We start from the raw sequence: 17332 nt of genomic DNA, 5'->3' as shown, positions 1-17332 counted from the left end.
AACCAAATAAATTCAGTAGACTTAACTATGTATTGTTTTTAAAAAAACTGCCATAGCTGAAAAAAAGTTACTGCAGAAAACTGTTTTTTTATCTCAATTTCAATTTTTTTTTTATTTCAAGTGTTACTTTCTATAGAAAAACCTTGATGGATCTACACAAAAGACTCCTTGCTGAATTCAGAATTGTGTCTACTTTTCAGAAATATTTAGCTGTCCGGGATCCACTATTCGTTTCTTACCCATTTCTGTGACTAACTGGAAGGAGGCTGAAAGCACAAAAAATAGTAAAAATGGGGTATGTCACAGTAAAATGACAAAACTGTGTTGAAAAATGTGTTGTTTCTGATTCACGTCTGTCTGTTCCTGAAAGCTGGGAAGATGGTTATTTTAGCACCACAAACCCTACGTTGATGCTATTTGCAGGGCAAAAAATAGATGCTTTCTTCTGTAGCACTGATTTCCCATTTTTCCCAAACCCCCAAATTTTAGATGTATTTTGGCTAATTTCTTGGTCTCCTCCAGATTAGCCCATAAACTCTGGGGACTTTTAGAATTCCCAGAATGTTGGAAAAAAATGACACAAATTTGGAGCAGATAGATTATGTGGACAAAAGTTATCAGAGCTTAAGCGTGAACGACCACACGAAGCCCCAAAAAAAGGCTTGGCACAGGCAGGGGAAAGGCTTGGCAACGAAGGGGTTAAATAAGGCCAGGACAAAGGTATTCTCAAATAACAATGATTTATAAACATGAGATAATTCTGTCAGTAACAAATTAAATAAACTGTATGTAAGGAAAAAAAGCACTAGGCTTGCCCAGACGATGCTGAGAAGACAAATAAAACAGTTTGAGGGTATCTGTACAAATTCATTTGCAGATGAACTTTGATCACACTACATTTGTGTAAAGTGTAGAAATTCCCAATGCAGGCTCTTATGTCATGTATGCCTTTGTCTCTTATGCACTTGTAGTCTCCTCCATCACAAAGGACATCAACAGCATAAGTAAGCTCGTAGGCCATGAGACATTTGTAACCCACTCCAGTACAGAGCTAAAATATATTCCAATATCCGAAAGAGCTATGAGTTGGGTTTGAAACTGGCTTCTCAAGATGGGATCCCACAACATCTGTGTGATGTAACCTGGCATCTGCAAATGTTCTTTAAGTATCACATTTCTCACCATCATAGATTTTTCATCTGGACCGAACTAAGGACACCAAAATATTGTTTAGGGGAAGAGTAACTTTCCCCAATGTGCACACTTTGCTGTCTGCTGTAATCAATACCATTTGTCATATAGTTTCACTTGGTTTCACACACACTGTCTTACATGCACATTTTGAAGGACTAAGGCATCATACCAACCTGCTACTGTCCACGGGAACTTGATAGAAATTGACTGCACAAACAGCTTTCAAACATGTTCTAGATTAGGAATGATGCCAATGAATAAATGTTTCTAGTCCTTTTGGAGCAGATGCTCATTATCATTATGTCATGACACCTACTTACCACTGTCAACTCTGATTCATCAATTGCGTCATAAGTGTGCAGTTTACCATGACACAGTAACAGGCCCTTCATGACCTACTTAATTTGGTAATGGAGCATCCCACCTGACCCAATCGTTAAATGGGGAATGTTTGGTACAACTGTCCCTTGTGACATAGAGAAAATGCAGGTACCCCTTTGTTCGCATGGAGTCATGTGTCTGCTCAAAGCAGTGTGATGTGATGAGGAATCTAATGGCAACCTTCAGCAGGAAGGAATGCATTAGACACAGCCAGACACTGTCTGATTAACATACACCTCCAGAAATCATCATGTGCGTTAGATGTGTGTCAACCATCATGATGATGCCATACAACATTGTTGGAAATGAAAAAGGTTAAAAAACAAAATATGTACAAGCAATAACTTACTGCTACTGTTGGTGCTTCAACTTCCCACCAAGCTCCGAGTAGGCCACTGCAAGGATGTGGGCCATTAGGGGAGTCAGGGTGCAGGGCACCCACTTGGATCACTGGGAAGACTGCCAGAGCTGGCATTCTGCAGACTTGCACATCATGCGTCGCAGGTCCTCCCACCTCTTCCGACAATGTAGACTGTGACAATTTTGGACCCCTGTGGTCCACACCTTCTTGGCAATGGCCTTCCAGATCTCCCACTTTTGATAGGTGTTGGCCTTTCTGGATGATAGAAAAGAACAAGAAGAGAACTTTTGAGTGATGTGTTTTGGCTGTAGTACTGTGACACAATTTTGTAGCATCGATAACATGCATTGACCAAACAGTAACTCCATTAGTTCCTAAAACATTTAGAGGTTACTAGGAAATACTGATTTGCAGTATTTGTTTGAGCACTGTCAACAATGTCTATCTCCTCATGTTATCAATTCAGGCCAAAACCATCCTCTAGGCAAGGGCTATGAAACAGTTCCTGTTGTGAGACCCACTCTTGATTTCTCATAATCATTATGAGCTACCACAGGCTAAACAACCTGTAAGATCTTTACATATAAACCCACACACAGTTATATTGCCTTCAGACCTCAACTCCTAAGCGTCAGAATCCATTGTTTGCATCACATCCAGTGACTGATGGCAGAATAGAAGGGCATCTACGTGTCAGAGAGAGCAGTGATTTGCTGGATATATGAACAAATTTGTGTAGGAATGGGACATACTCGTGTGGATAATTGAGAGCCTGTGGCATTTGAACTTGCAGCACAGAAAATAAATTACCCTATATGTGGCACCATGACATGCATGAAACCACACAAAGCATCCTATTCCACGATATAGGCTGTTACCCCACTTGACATGACAGCATCAGACAACTCCACTATTTTAAAACATTTTCTGCCACTTCTCATCACTATCTTTTTGATATTGACTGTATGGTGTCACTCATACTACTGGTACACGGTCTACTAGTCACTGGTAGTAAGGGGCCTGCAGTTTCTCTGTTGAAAATGTAATTGTGAGCTACATGGACAGTTATATTACAGCTTTTTCTTTCACGGGACTTTACATTTCCAAGCACAGACATTTCTAACAGTGGCATTCTGTCCCCCAGGAAAATCATTCGGTTCACTCCACTCCAATGACAACACTTCACACATGAACACAAAGGGGCAAATTAGGCTGTGGACAAGAAAGAAACAAGTAAGATAGTCAAACATTTGTCAATCAAACATGTACCTGTTTCTCTGGGGTCCCTTAGAGCTTGTTGTACAGGGACAGGATCCCCCTATTAAGGAGCTCCATCTCCTCAGTGCTGAAGGTAGGGGCCCCATAACCTGATTTACCCTGCATTCTGGCTCCCAGCAGCAAAAACAGCAGCAAAAAATGAGAAGGTGTTATTGGCGGTAGTGTTAGGAGGCAAGTGAGCTTTTTTTCAATACGCTGTGTGTAAGTACACAGTGGACGCAATTTGTGATGGATTGCCATCACACATGTTAGCCTATGGCAGGGACAGTTGTGGAGGGGACCACCTCCTATATATCTTCTGACGGCCATCCAAAATCCAATGTTCTGACGGCAAGCTCAGGCATCTGCCATTTTAGGTGTGAAGTTGTGCATTTTTCAATTGCATCATCGGCCCTCAAAATGGAGACTAGTGTATTTATAAATGTCAGATATGAATGACACTGTTCTTGGCAAGATATGACACAATGAAATGTGAACCGTGACTGTGTTTGACATCGATAGTGCCGCAAGGGAAGTAATACCTCAGTTGACAGTTCAAATGTATTATTTGCACAGAATTAAAAAAAGAAAATGGAAAAAATGAGTTTTGAAGTTCCAAACATTTGGTAAAAATGTGTTTTCATGTATTACCCAATTTTAGCAACACCAAAGGATGATGGACGGAGTCCTGAAACTTTACCACTCACCCCAGTCACAGATTTAGGTTTAGTCCATCGTTCTTTTGCTCACAGTGCCACCCCAGTTTGGACCCAGCCAAATGCAAATCAGTCTTGACCTTGCTCCCCATGGGAACAGTCCAGCCAGAACTGCCAGGCCAAGTCCTCCCCAGACCGGAAACAAGCATCCTGAGACCAGGTTCAGGGTATCACCCTTCATAAGCCAGGCTAACTTGAATCCAGCGGCACTACTGTTAAATTGTCTTCCTGTTTCCCCTACATACCATAAATTGCAGGGAAAAATAATGCAATTTATAGTGCACTGCTACTCAAGCAGTTAGTCATTACCTTCAACTGGATCATTTTCTTGTTGTATGTAAAGCGATCAGATACAAGTGCTTGTGTACATTTGTGGCATTGTCCACATCAGTGATTCCCAAGAATGGGATTGGGCCCAAAGATGGTTTTCTGGATAAATCTATTCTCTGGTACTAATCTGGCTTTAACTAGTTTATCTCATAGGTTGGAGTTCCTTTTGAACACAAACATTGGGACAGAACGAGTGGGATTATCACCACTGCTATTCATGATATTCCATTGTGTGTTGATAATGCCTCTAATTTTATTATTGATATTAGAATGCCTAATAACACACACTAACCTTTGTTGATCAGTCTTTTGTCAGTCCTCAAAAAGAACAACACAATGATATTATTCCGCCCTTTTGTATGCACCACGGATCAGTCTTTTGGGGTACCCTCTCCAAAGGTACTCCTCTTTAAGATCACTAGCATTCCTATCATATTCAGCCATCTTGGTACTATTTCTCTGAATTCTCAAAAATTGGCTAAATGGAATGCCTTGGCGCTAACATCTAGGGTAAAAGCTTTCAAAGTGTAATAGAGTGTTGTGTGGCGTAGGTTTATAATATAAAGATACTTGAAATTGTCCACTTTATTCATAAGTCAGATTCTACAAAACTTCAAATTTTTGATTATTAACATTGTGGGTGAATTTAAGATTGTCATCACTCAGATTAAGCCATTCTACAAATTTGCTAAAGTTTTCCATCTCACCTTCCCACACAAAAAATATATCATCTATATATCGGGCCCAGTGCTTGATGTTTTAAGAAAAAAGGGGCAACTTTGTTATATATGAACCTCTTTTAAAACAGGCCCATATAGATATTCGCCACACTCCGGCCAAGGGCTGCTCCCATACTTACCTCTTTGACTTCTTAGTATATGACACTGTCACTCTCAAAAACAGTTTCTTGTAGGACTATTCTTAAACACCTCAGAATAAAGCTCACATGGATAATAGAGGATTTTTCCAACTGGAAACTCACAACAGCTTCATAAGCAACCCTCCTGAGGTATATTAGTATACAGTGCCTCAATGTCCATAGTCACCAGCAAATACCTTTTGGAATTAAACTTGAGGCCCTCCACTTTCAAGATAATCTGAGATGTATCTTTAATATAGGATGTAAATCTATTCACCAAAGGTTTCAGAAGTGAATCAATGTACTTAGATAGACACTCAAACTAGAGGTTTTTTCTGGTGAGTTTGGTGTGAGAGTGGTTTGAATGGTATGCATGATGGTTGTATCCATTCAGGAGCATGATACTTAGGTCCTACAGTTCAATAAAAAATATCAGGGATGATGTTATTAAGTACAATCATGATTATAAGCAAATAAAATAATAACTTACAACACTGTTGTTTGATATGCAATTTGTATGACTTACTCTTGAACTTCTTCTTTTATTTTTGGGACTCCACTTTATGGAACCATTTCTGGGGGTGGGTGCTTTGCTTGTTCTTAATATAGTCCCTGCCCTGCTTCTTTATCCTTAGTTTTTAGGGAACCCTTTTATTTTGATATTGCCTTGGTGCCACCACACACAAGTGAACAAGTCTACCACAATCGGAAAAACTTACATTCTATCAGTGTGCAAGTTGTCTGTTTACTGTATTTATACATTTCAAGTGTTTGTGTCCGCTTTCCTGGATTAACTCATGATTCATTTGTACTACCAAACAGCACCATACCCCTGCAGATGTCACAACTTGGACCCGAGAGGGCCTGGTGTGTTGGAATGTACAACATGACTTGAGGATCATTTGCCTGAATCCTTGTTTAGGAAAGGAGAATGGCTTAATAGGTTTTTAATCTGTTGATGTGTTGCTTCCATTTGGGAGACTCAGCATATCCTAACTGATCATGGTTATTGGCACCACTGAGAAATCCAACAACTCCAGGGGAAGTCTGCTTCATTGAGGCCCATGGAAGAAGACAGAGGCCATGGAGTGGGCTTATGGGATCTTGAAGGCTAGGTTTAGGTGCCTGGACAAGACAAATGGACCCTTGCTCTACTCACCCGATAAGGTGTGCCAGATCACTGTTGCCTGCTGTACCCTCCACAACATCATCCTGCAATGGGACATCCTTATTATTGCAGAGGAGGAAGACCGTGAAGAGGCACTGGATGAGGATGTTGAAATACCCAATGAAGATGACAGAAGTGAAGAAGGAGTTGACGTACATCAAGATATGATTGACAACTTCTTCACCTGAGTGTAAGTTTACTTTTACAAATTGTAACCATCAACGTAAGAACAACTTGTGACATAGAGAACATATCTGTCTCCAATGGTAATTTGGTAGGAATGGCCAGTGCAGAAAAGTCTAAGGCAAAGATGTTAGTGGATCAGTTTCCCTACAATGACTACTGTGGTTATTAACATTGATTAACTCTGCTTGTGCTAAGTATATGTGTCCTTCTAAATTGTCATTCGAGTCACATTTAATATGCAAAATCATTAATTAACACTTGTAATTCTGTTTCAGGTTCTTTCTCTATGTCATCTTTATTTGTACATTTCAAAGATGTGACATTTGCAGTGATATGTTGCTGTTGGAAAGTACAAAGTGAATGTTAAACCTGGAATCCTTGGGGTGGTTTCCCCTGTCTTTTGTGCCTCTGCTTCCTGTATTTTTGACTGGGTGCTGGATTTTGTTTTTGCTGGTTTTGGTACTCTGTGCACTTTACCACTGCAGATGACTGCTAAAGTGCAAGTGCTTCCTGTGTAAGTTGTGATTATTATTGGTTATCCCTGATTGGCATATTTGATGTCCCTAGTAAAGTGCACTGGAGGTGCACAGGGCTTGTAAATCAAATGCTACTAGTGGGCCTGCAGCACTGATTCTGTAAACATGTCTCAGACCTACCAATGCAGTGTCTGTGGGTGCAGTTTTGCACTGTTAATTCGAACTGGCTAGTGTACCCACTTGCCAGGCCCAAACCGTCCCTTTCACTACATGTACGTCACCCCTAAGATAGGCCCTAGGTAGCCCCATGGGCAGGGTGCAGTGGATTTAAAAGGTAGGACTTATACTGATGTGTTTTACATGTCCTGATAGTGAAATATTGCAAAATTTGGTTTTCACTATTGCAAGGCCTATCTCTACCATAGGTTAACATGCATCTTGACTTTAAATATCTTTTAAAAGCAGGTTCCCATTGGGAGCAAATAGAGGAATAGAGTTTGGGGTCTCTGAACTTACAATTTAAAAATACATCTTTTGGTAAAATTGTTTTTTAGACTGTGAATTTGAAAATGCCACTTTTAGAAAATGTATTTTACCAACCACAGAGGGTAACCCAGGAAATCCAAAGGGGTCTGGGTAGGACTTTAGTACAAAAACAGCATGAACCCCTGGGAACAAAATGTGACTGCAGTCACCTCACCCCTCATACATACACATACAGCATTGCCATTCAATCATTCCAAGGAACATTATTTTTTACAAATACCACATATATTTTTACTTCGTATAAATACAATTTGTACAGTCCCCCATGGTATCACAACAATAAAAAAGAAACGGGACAGAACCAAGTGCAATTAGGATCAAGTGCTTGTGTTTCAGAAAGAAAAGGAAATGATAGAATTCCCATTAAACAATTCAAAGCAATACATTAAAAAACATATCATAAAACAGCCTGTTGGTCACTCCTTCAACCACATTGAATCACAATATTATTTCATAAACAGAATTATAGTCCCAATTAGGTCCTCTTCAAAAATAAACCAAATCCAGGCTAGAGCATCACCATCGACGTTTCGACCCCCTCACACTCTTGGGCCAATTACCAGATCCTCACGGGTCTTCCTCAGGACTAATTAACAGGGGACACCTACATAACTCCACACTACATTAAATATCCATCTTCATCAGTAACACTTAATAAGTTAATCAATCTTAACTATCATAGGAATAATCCACACAGTTTCCACTTAAATTCTGATCACTTCAAACCCTTCTATATATTGTCTCGTCTAATTCAATTTAGTGGCCCTATCGTTGCCAGCAGAAAATTGACATTTTCTTGCTCAACCATTATGTGCCTCTCCTTGGCTGCTGAATCCATGTCTGCATCAGACTAACAGTTGGGCTGTCTGTGAATTCACTCTAGACAGTAACACAAAGGGAGCTGAGGTGTGTCCTGCATTTCCTGATGAATCTTCCTGAGGCTAGAATGGGAGAGAGGAGCTGTCACCTTAAATTGAGGGGGCTGTGTCTGTCCCCTTATAATACAGTCTCCAACCCCCAGAGTATTGGTTGGACAGGGCAAGGAAGAGGCAGGGTCATGTGCACTATAAAGACTTTCCTTTGAAGTTTGTCTACTTCAAAGGCAGAAATGAGTATAAGTAGTGGACCCAAAACTGGGAGAACACTTCTCGATCAAGAAGAACTTCTGCTAAGGAGAAGAGATGAAGAGCTGTGGGGAGGAGTTCTGCCTCTTTGCTGTGTGTGCTTTGCTGGCTTGGTCTGCAGTTGCTGCTTCTGATTTAAAGAGGACAAATAATGGACTTTGCTGTGTACCCTGCATGTGAAGCATCTTCAAGGACTTGGACTGAGCTTGCCTTCTGTTAAGGAGTCTCTGGGTTATCAAAGCCTTCATCTGCCAGCACCTGAGCTCTCTTGCGGACACCCCCTGACTTGTCAAGTGGTGCCACATCCAGTCCCTGCCCCCCTGGGAGGAGAAGAAAAAATCCACACACTGGAGCCGAGAGGCAAAAAATCAATAGAGCGCCTTCACCACAGCTGATAAATTGACGCAGCACAGGTGAAATCAATGCATCACCAGCTCAGCTCAGATTTATCATTGCTGTGCATCCGAATATTCCATGCACTGTTTCTGGGTGTCAAAATCTTCAACATATCTGCACGGACCCGAGGCTGTTAGTCCAGAAACCGATGCATCCGCTCCCTGCTAGGAAAGAATCAGTGCATCACTCACCCGTTGGAGAAATAGACGTGCGGCCTCACTTGTGAGAAAGGAATCAACGCACTGCTTGCTTTTCTGATGCACACAGGTACTTTGTGTTAAAACAATGCATCCATTGATAGATTAAGGCTCATTTTACTTTAAAAATTTATATCTTTTCTTGTGTACTTTGTTTTTTTGTTGTTTTGGTCCTTTTTGATTTAGATAAATATTGGCTATTTTTCTACACTGGTGTGGAGTCCTTCTGGGATGTATTCACTGTGTTACTGTATGTGTTTGTGGAAATACTTTACATATTGCCTCTGAGATAAGCCTGAATGATTGTGCCAAGCTACCAAGGGGGTAAGCAGGGGTTATTTGAGCTGTGTATCTCCCTTACCCCGACTAGAGGAAGGGTCCCTACTTGGACCGGTTGTAAATTGACTCCCAACTAGACACACCATTTCTAACAGTGAACATGTGTTGATCCTGGGACAGACACCCACTTGGGATGGATAGATCTTATACAGAGACAAGTTGCACTCTGATAGAATGAAAGTTCAGGAGATTGTATTGGACCTGTTTCCTGTGTGATGGTGCCATTAAAGTAATATGTGCCACTTAACTTGTTAACACCACATGTGCATGTCAAGCACCCACATACTGTTTTTCCTTCACATTGGCTTAATCTTCAATTTGTGTTCAGTGGAGGTAGCTGTTGATGTGTCTCCTCATAATTGATAGAACCTTTTGTTAGCACAATACTGAATAGTGGTTGTGTAATTGCACCAGAGACTGCCACAGTGTCCTGTAATCATCACGTGGCCTCAAATGTTGATACTGCCATGCTGTAGACTATTGGTGTTATTAATCTAGGATTCCTATTATGAGGGCAGGATGTATGGCTCCAGCCAAGAACATGCATCATTGTTTTACACATGCAAGCTACTTTACACTTATGCAAACTCCAGTGCTGATGTTGCAGAGATCTCCTGATATGTAAAAGTTTTATTTCTGAATTGTAAGTTACATGCAGTAGACATTCAACCCAACACAGTGTTGAGTATATTGTAATACTGCACCATTCCAAGGCCTAGCAGGCTACAAAACATTAGACTCAATGTGGTTCAACTTAAAGTTTAAACTGTCATTGTTCATCATAAGGACAGTGCAAACTAAATTGTGTGTGGCTACTACTTCTATTCAGCATGCTACATCACATTGTTGGCAATCTTGGATTCAACAGCCTATGAATTATCTGAGCATTACATCACGTCAATGTATCTATGAGAAGGTGTCCACATGGTTGACATACCCATAAAGTGAAATTTTAATCCACAGCATGACATGGTACCTGTTTGAGATGTGTGCTCATGTGGAAGTAAAGGGAGGGGGAACCACAATACATTGAATTATTGCTTTGCAGATCCAAAAACAGGGCATCATGGTAGTTGTAGTCATATGTTGACACCATAGCTAATACTTGTTCCAAAAATAAGTTACACATATATGTTTCAAATACTATAGTGGAGATGAAGACAAATTTACAACATGTATACACATATGTGTTTAATTTGAATAGGTGTACATTCCACTTACATACACTATACCTTCATGTGCAAATGGATGGAGTTATGTACCTGTTTTTGGGAGAACAAAACATGCATTGATAGAAAGCAAGGTACTGAGCAGATGCAGGGGATGGTTCATGGGGAACTCCATGCAATCTGGCTACACATATTGCACATTATTAAAGAGAGAGATACAACCATGATGCTCATAATTGGTACTAAACAATATATTTTGTGTAGTCAAGTTGTCAAGTTTACTTATGTCTGTTTTGCTAAGAGTTCTGAACCATTCTAAATGACTACATTAAGGGCAGTACTTCATTTGTGATTGTTGTGACATTGCTAAGTGCATCTCGTCAAGCTCCACTCCACCAGGGATTCCAGTCAAGCTTTCAGGATGTAGGATTAGCAAAATCTTTTCCTTCCAGGGAAAGAGTTGTAATGGGGATGCTGAGCGAACCAACAGTAACCAGTCCTCTGGGCCTCCAGATGATGCTTGGAGGCCAGAGAACAGACTCTCCCCCGCAGGTCATTCTACCTGTTCCTAATCTCCTCCTGTGTGTGCAGATTGTGAGATACAGCATTCACTCTGTCACATCTGTTCCGGACCACATTTGCCTTTTCTGAGATATAGTTGTGTGTCATACCTGTGCTCCAAAACATTGTGGCTCTATTCCAATGATTTCATCTACCATAACAGACAGATCTCCCTCTGTGAAATGTGCATTTGTCCTTCCTGCCATAGTGAATCATTGTGAAAGAACTAGTGCCCAAAAAGATGAAGGATAATCCACAAAAACAATATTGACAAAAGGCACAGAGGGAGAGAATCACAGAGACAAAAACCTGTCTCCTGTCCGGTAATTCCTGCATCCAAATGGTGTTCTGCGGTGTAATGGCAAAGGATTATGGTCTGAAATGGACTGTGTTTTATAGTGTATTTTGCAGGTGTTCACAATTGTCCAATATACAATAGGTGTGGGTTGCTAGCATCCAGCTAATGGCCATGACCATTGTACTATGCTGGATGGGTCCTGCGATGGACTACCACCATCATGGCCCCATCGCTGAAAAACCGCCAGCACGACTGTGTGATCTAAATAGGCTCTATGGAATCTCACTTTTAAGACAGGGATTGAGAACCTAATCATCACTCTGTCATGGCAGTCTTTGGGTCAGCCACAAAGCATCTAAATATGGTGGGCAGAAGACCATCAATTTGATGGTCTTTTCGGGATCATGGCATTCGTGGCTTGGCAGTGCGGCTATCATGATCTAAATCAGGCCCAATGTCTTCTGTTGTTGGATTAATAACAGATGATCTTCTAATGTGATGGGTTGTAATACTTGCCTGGAATTGTACCAAGCAAGTGAATTGAGTGCACCCCACCTGTTATAGGAGATATTCTGGGCTCTCCTCTTGAGAGACTTTGAAAAAAGCTGGGTCATTGAAAAGCACAACTTTCACATACATTTCCTAGACGCCTTAAGCTCCTAAAGGGTAGCTATTAAATATTCAAATCCTTTCATGCTATGCCATGGATCCCCAATAGCACATTTTGAAGTAGAGAGACTCTATTGATACCCAAATCTGATTAAAAACCTAAGAGAATAAAAAGTGTCACAATGAAAAACCTAAGAGAATAATAAGTGTCACAATGATTACTTCAGTCTCTATCATTCTAAAGAGAAGCATCAAAAAACACTGACATGTCCTAAGAGCAAGGCATCTTGCATTGGAGACACCGATGTTTGTCTTTAAAAAAGGAAAACAACTTGAAAGTATATTTGGTCAGGGCTTGTAGCAAAGTACCTTCTTTTTGGCATGGTTACTCCTATTTTCTCCATGATGTTAATGTGTTTGACTGTATTTAGTAGGATCCTGCTAAGGCGGACCCTAGTGATTATGCTCTCTCTCCTCTAAATGTTGTCACTGCATACTGGTAACCCAGTATTTCACCCAACATTGGCATACTGGTGCCCCCTTATAAGTCCCTAGTATATGGTACCTAGGTACCCAGGGCATTGGGGTTCCAGGAGATCCCTACGGGCTGCAGCATTTCTTTTGCCACCCATAGGGAGCCCATGCAAAGGCTTCTACAGGACTGCCATTGCAGCCTGTGTGAAAAGGTGCATGCACCGTCTCACTGCCATTTACACTACACTAGGGGCCATATGTACGAACACTTTTTCCCATAGAGACAGAATGGGTAAAAACCTTTGCTACATCTGGCCCTAGGTCACTTATATCACTCCTATTGCAGACCTTCCAGCCCTGAAGGCAGGGTGCAGAGTACCTGTGTGTGAGAGCACCCCTGCACTAGCAGAGGTGCCCCCATGACCTCCAGGACCATTTTACCAGACTTTGTGAGTGCGGGGACACCATTTTATGTGTGTACTGGACATACGTCACTACCTATGTCCTGCTACATAATGCTAACTCCAAAAATAAGCATGTTTGGAATCAAACATGTTGGAATCATACCCCAATGCTTTTGCAAGCATTGGTTGTATGATTCCATGCACTCTAAGGGCTCCTTAGAGGACCCTCATTACTGCCATTACAGTCTTCTGAGGTTTTCCAGGCAGCCTCAGCTGCTGCCACCTCTCAGATAGGTTTCTGGCCTCCTTTTGCTTGAGCAGCTCAGGCGCAGGAAGGCATAGGAAAGGATTTTGTTTTGGAGACGGGTCTTACACCTTCTCCCTTTGGAAATAGGTGTTACGGGCTTGGGAGGAGTAGCCTCCCCAAGCCTATGGAAATGCTTTAAAGGGCACAGATGGTGCCCTCCTTATATAATCCAGTCTACACCTGCTCTGGCACAAAGCTGGATAAAGGAAAGGGAAGTGACCACTCCCCTGTCCATCACAACCCCAGCAGGGGTGCTCAGAGCTCCTTCAGAGGGTCCCTGGATTTTGACATCTTGGATTCCAAGTTGGCAGGGCACTCTGGGAGTGACCAGTGCCAGCAGGTGACGTCAGAGCCCTCCACTACAAGGTGCTTACCTGTTTAGCTGACCAATCTCCCTTTCAGGGTTATTTATGGTCTCTCTCTTAGGTTGTTCTTCAGATTCGGATTGCAAGACTCCGTCAGGAATCCTCTGCATCCTTTACTTCACCTTCTTACAGAAGGAACCTCATTTGCACCCTCCAGGAACTCTACAAACTGCAACAAAGAAGCAAAGAAGACTTCTGCTTCATTGTATCTTCAGCTCCTCTCAGCAACTGCAACTGTTTCCAAGTCGTGCATCCTCCAAGGACTGCCTGTCTTCAGCATGCACCAGAAGAATGAAGGAATCTCCCTTGGAGTGAAGGCATGTGTCCCCTCTCCTGACAAAGTGTGTGGATTCAGCAATACGGGTGGTGGACTGAAGTGGACCTGACAGTCCTGATGTCCAACTGTCCAACTGTCCAACTTTGGTGGAGGTAAGAGCTTGCCTCCCCACGCAAGACAGTACCCCCATGCACCGCGTGTTTTGCTTTTGCAAAGGCTTGTTGGCATCCTTCCATGAAGTTCTTCATGCACTGTGTAGCTTCGGCTGCTATCACTCTTTCCTGTGATGCACAGCTTCCTGAGTGGCTCTCTGGTGCCGTGGAATACCTTTGTGTAGTGCTGCATGGGCCTACTTTTGCACTTTCTTTGTCCCTGTGCTGTGGGACTCCTTTGTATGCTGCCTGGTCTTCTGTGGACTCTCTCTGAGTTGCTGAGAGCCCCCTCTGGTTTCCCCTCCTGGGTAGAGTCCAGCAGGTCCCTCCTGGTCCCGGGCAGTGCCATTTTCCACTAACTGCGAGATTTGCGTGGGCCAAGGCTAGTTGGCAGAACCAGAGTGCATTCATCCATCCGGGGTGGGACATCTTCTGCACCAACCAGGACCCCGCATCTGTCTCCTTGGGTGCAATACTGACTCTTGTTCCTCACAAGTGGTTCTTCTTTTGCAGCTTCATCTGGGTTAAAAGGGGCTCCTGTTCTCCTTGGACTCTTCAGTGCTTCTTGAACTTGGTCCCCGTCTTCCAAAGGTCTTCAGGTCCAAGAATCAATCACTGGTGTCCTACAGTCTCTTTGGGGTGGGTGCTATCACTTACCTTTAGCGTTTTCTAATACACCCAGTGCCCCGATACACACTACACTTGCCTAGGTGGGAAACCGACTTTCGCATTCCACTTTCTTAGTATATGGTTTGTGTTCCCCCTGGCCCATTTCTAACTATTGTGATTTTTGATATTTGCACTGTTTTCTATCTGTTTTTATAGTTGTTTTTGCATACTAGTGTATATAATTTGTGCACTACTTACCTCCTAAGGGATTATAGTCTCTATGGTATGTTTGGCATTTGTGTCACCAAAATAAAGTACCTTTATTTTTGTTACACTGAGTATTTTTTTTTGTGTGTGAGTACTGTGTGGCTACTGTGATATTGCATGAGCTTTGCATGTCTCCTAGCTAGGCCTTGGCTGCTCATCCACACTACCCCTAGATGGCCTGGCTTCTAGACACTGTCTACATTTCACTAATAAGGAATAACTGTACCTGGTATAAGTTGTAAGTACCTTAGGTACCCACTACAAACCAGGCCAGCCTTCTACAGGTCTGCATTACTAAGAAACAGTATGACAATATGACCATACCATTGCTGGGCTTTAGGCACTCCCTCCATTAATGGAATAGTATAAATTCAGTCAGCGTAGTTTCTCTACAATGACCATTGAAGGTAAGGAGTTCTTGTATGGCGAGAAGTGGATTTTTTAAAGATTGTTTCCTAATTGCAATACCAAAAATTTAGTATATGCTATTCTCTGTCAGTGCAGACTGGCCCACGTAGGCCAGATGACACAGAAAATAAAGACTAGAATCTGTCAGCCTCGTAGTAGACTTTTATGTAATGTCGTTTCTGCTCCTCTGGCTGAGCACTTTTCTGCAATGCACCACATAGAACATTACTTGCGTTGGCAAATTATTTCTATCCTTTCAGAATCACCCTGACATCACTCAAATTCTGAACAAGAAAGAATTTAAGCGGATACTTTAACTGAACATAATGAACTCTGGACTCAACAGGGTGGAGGGCTGGACTTCACTTCTCCAACTCCTGCTACACGGAGGCCATATTTATGACCTGGTCTGGATTGCTCTTGCACCATGTAATGTGGTACAAGAGCTACGCAACCCTGAAGTGAGATTTATAAAGCCACGCAAGGCCACCTTGTGTGGCCCTGTGAGGCTTCATAAATCTTGAGTGATGGAACAAATTACAATACTCTACACCAAGGAGGCATTTACATGGGTGTTGCTTGGGTGTTCCCACGTGTTTCATTTTTTGCTGTTATCCTTCCCCTTTTTTCTCATCCTCAATTACATATGGCGTCTTTTCGGGGCCCATATGTATTAGAAAATCTGATGATGATCTTGTCATCAATAGGGATCGAAATGCCATCAACTGATTAGATGAACACAGTGAAATTTGTGTCTAAGCTTTTTCTCTGTGTCATCTATTAAGAAAACATTGTTATACACAATATTTGTTTTTGAATCACATTAGAGTGTCACTTCTGAGAACCTAGCAGAGACACCTTTGTACCTCACTGTACATTGAGATTTATTGTTGGGTGAAATCATTTGATTTAATCATATAAAGCAATGATTATTTGATTTCCATGATGTTTTGTTGGTATTAGAAACAATTTTTCTCTTCTTTATGGGTGCCGCGTATGCCAAAAATTCACAATCTTTAGCACTCTCTTTTGCTCATTCTTATTCTTTGTCACCCTAGCACTCTCACTCACTTGCAGTCCCTCTTTCACCAACTCATACTCAATGACAATGAGGGTCACATTACTAAAAACATAGGGACACACCTTGTGCCATGGGGACATGGTTTTTCAGAGCCATATCTACAAAGGTATGGTGCTGCTACTCTATTCTCAAGCACTGGTACACAAACAGGCTGCCTAATACCTTCTTCACACATTTACACCACATTGCAAAGGTGTGTGCATGATGTCTAGCATAGATTTTGTACTAGAAGGGTGCCCTTCTAGTACAAAAGACTATGGGACTGATTTCTACCTTAGTGGAGGGAATTACTCAATCACAAACATGATGGATATCCCGCCCGCCTTATTACAAGTTCCAATCTATCCTATGGAAATTATTATACGTCAGATGAGATATCCGTCACATTTGTGATGGAGTAGTCCCCTCCACCCACTTCGTAATCAGGCCTTACGTCTGGGCAAATTCTAAAGTGTTCACACAGGGGATGTGTGCTCTACAGTACAACACATATGCAATGTGTTAAAGTTAGGAGAGATTAAAACATTTTCCAACTTAAGGGCTGCCTCAAAAAAAAAAAAGAAATTTCATGAATAGTCCTGTCTAAAATGTTTTACTAGATGGTTGTAAGGGGTGAAGGTGCAAGTACAAAAGAGGACAAAGCACTTTTTGCGCTACTTTAAGACAGCTCTCAAGTGTAAAACTTTAACAAGACTTTGCGCCAGTTTTCATCCCTTTGCGTAACTTTGCGCCAGTGTAATGCCCTGAGAAATGTGCCATGCAATAGTCTCACTTATTTTCACTTACTACCTGTCACTCGCATTCTATTACTCACTTTCACA

Source organism: Pleurodeles waltl, chromosome 8 (assembly GCF_031143425.1).
Source record: "Pleurodeles waltl isolate 20211129_DDA chromosome 8, aPleWal1.hap1.20221129, whole genome shotgun sequence".
Lineage (NCBI taxonomy): Eukaryota > Metazoa > Chordata > Amphibia > Caudata > Salamandridae > Pleurodeles > Pleurodeles waltl.
The sequence above is the reverse complement of the archived record's forward strand: the minus strand, read 5'-3'. Positions refer to the sequence as shown.